Source organism: Mesoplodon bidens (genome assembly GCF_964165515.1).
Source record: "Mesoplodon bidens genome assembly, chromosome: X".
NCBI lineage: Eukaryota > Metazoa > Chordata > Mammalia > Artiodactyla > Ziphiidae > Mesoplodon > Mesoplodon bidens.
In genome coordinates this window covers 366,498-369,216 of record NC_138163.1, presented here as the reverse complement: position 1 = coordinate 369,216, position 2,719 = coordinate 366,498, and positions in this window count along the sequence as shown.

Below are 2,719 nucleotides of genomic sequence, written 5' to 3'. Positions count from 1 at the left end.
CACCCTGCTACCATTTGGATGGATGTGGTGGTAGGATTACCAGTGATTAAGTTTTCCTGATGTATGTATTTTCTAGATGCCTATCATCTGCATGTATGAGTTTGATACATAGAGGATGTATGTTACTGCCCTGGGGTGGCTGGCAGCAGATGGTGCGAGGGCCGACTTGATGCTTCCATGCTGCGTGCGCACACTGGATGGGGCAAACGACAGAGACGTATCGTCTCCCAGTTGTGCAGGCCGGGAGGCCAAGATCCAGGGGTGTGGGCAGGGGCAGTTCCTTCTGGGGACCGTGAGGGAGGGTCTGTTCCAGGCCTCTCTCCTGGGCTTGTAGTTGCCGTCTGCTCCTTGTGTCTTCACGTCGTCTCTCCTCTGTGCGTGTCTGCATCTCCAAATGTCCCCTTTTTATAAGGACACGAGTCCCATTGGATGAGGACCCACCCCAGTGACCTCACTTTAACTTGATCACCTCTGTAAAGACCTTGTCTCCAAATGCAGTGGCATTCTCATGTCCTGCGGGTGAGGACCCCCATGTATCTTCTTTGGGGGGACACATTTCAACCCATAGCACGTGGGGCACTCAGCCCCGTTTCATAGGAGGCCCGAGACGGCAATGAGTCTGCTATTTTCTGTTAGAAAACGCAGCTCTGCCTGCATCGCGAGCTGGATGCCTTTGGTTGCCAGCCAACCACTGACACGTTAGAAAGGGGACAGGGCTGAGCAGGTTCCCTTGGCCACAGCAGGACGTTGCCCGTCTGAACAGACAGAGCAGACACGTCCCTGTGCGGGCTTTGCTGAGGAGCAGAGAGCAGCAGCGGCTCCTTGGGCAGGAGATGGGCCCGGACGATGTCTCCCTGGGCCCGCCTGCTGTTTGATGGTGGCCTGGTGATTTTACCTTTCTGAGCCTCAGGCTCCTCATGCATAAAATGGGACCATCCAAGTATTGACTTCCATTCGAGCAGGTTGTCCTTCACACACTGTTCGTACATGGTGGATGGAGAAGAGGAAACGAAATAGCACTGCAGTAGCAACACTTTCTGGGTGGGCAGTGTGGGCTGTGGCTGCTTCATGGTTTCTGTGACCTCCTCCCTTACTTTTTGGAGTGTCTCATGCCTTCGTGGCGGTGAAGCCATGGCAAGGGTGGCTCTTGAACAGCCTTGGCCAAGGCAGAGCTGAACTGTGGCTGAGGTACAAACCACAAGCCTCTGAAGCAGACATCTCAGCCTACAGTCAAACTGCGCACTGCACCATGGGTGGGTGGGTGGGGGAATGTCACCAAATCCAGGTGTGTAAAATGGGGAGCATGTTACTGCCACGTCTGTGAGGTCAGCCAGGTGGGCATGGTCGTGAGCCTTCACTGTGTTTCCTCATTTATTTGCAAAAGACCTCTAGCCCCATCAAAGTAACCAGTGTGTAGATATTCAGAAATGGAATGAGTAAACGTGCTCGGACAGACAGCTGCACCCTGACCCGTGCTTGTACCTTTCCCGCTGACCCTGACATCTGAGAGCAGTTAAGTGGGAAGCAAAACTGATTTCATAAGAACGTAGTGGGACTGTTGGGCTGACACAGACGTTGTAAACACGGTGCTCCACGGCAGAGATTCCAGTGTTCTTGGTTGGATTAGCTGCTCTGCTAACCACAGGGGTGGCCAACCCCATGTTTCACTCAGGCATGAGGAGCTGCTGCTTAGGAAATCAGGAAGAAGTAAACAATGCATCTAAGCCTTATTCTCGAGTGTGGTAACACAGCTTATGAACTTCTGACAGACCCGGGGGTTTGTTACATAAGTGCTTCTGTTACCCAGTTGTTGGCAACCACTGACTTCCTAACAGCTGGGCTTCTCTGAGCACGTCCCCAGCAACTGCATGGTGTTGCTCACAACAAACCAGACACACACACACACACACACACACACACACACACTCACTCACTCACTCACTCACTCACTCACTCACTCACTCTGACTGCTAACTCTTCCTTGATCCCTGGCCTGCCCGAGTGAGACATCGAGGTGTCTGCACGGCTGTCCACTTGTGCTCCCAAAGCAACTTCAAACATAATGAGACTCATTCTGGAAACCTAAGAGCACATAATTCCAAACTGGTAATTCATTTTTAAAAAGCTGATTTTTTTAACATCTTTATTGCAGTATAATTGCTTTACATTTGTTGTGTTAGTTTCTGCTGTATAACAAAGTGAATCAGGTATACGTACACAAGTATTCCCATATCCCCTCCCTCTTGCATCTCCCTCCCACCCACCCTATCCCACCCCCGCATCCCGCCCCCTAGGTGGTCACAAAGCACCGAGCTGGTCTCCCTGGGCTATGCGGCTGCTTCCCACTAGCTGTCTGTTTTACATTTGGTAGTGTGTATATGTCCATGCCACTCTCTCACTTCGTCCCACCTTCCCCTTCCTCAAGTCCATTCTCTAGTCCTGCGTCTTTATTCCTGTCCTGCCCCTAGTTTCTTCAGAACCATTTTTTTTTAGATTCCATATATATGTGTTAGCATACAGTATTTGTCTTTCTCTTTCTGACTTACTTCACTCTGTATGACAGACTCGAGGTGCATCCACCTCACTACAAATAACTCAATTTCGTTTCTTTTTATGGCTGAGTAATATTCCATTGTCTATATGTGCCACATCTTCTTTATCCATTCATCTGTTGATGGACACTTACGTTGCCTCCATGTCCTGGCTAAATAGAGCTGCA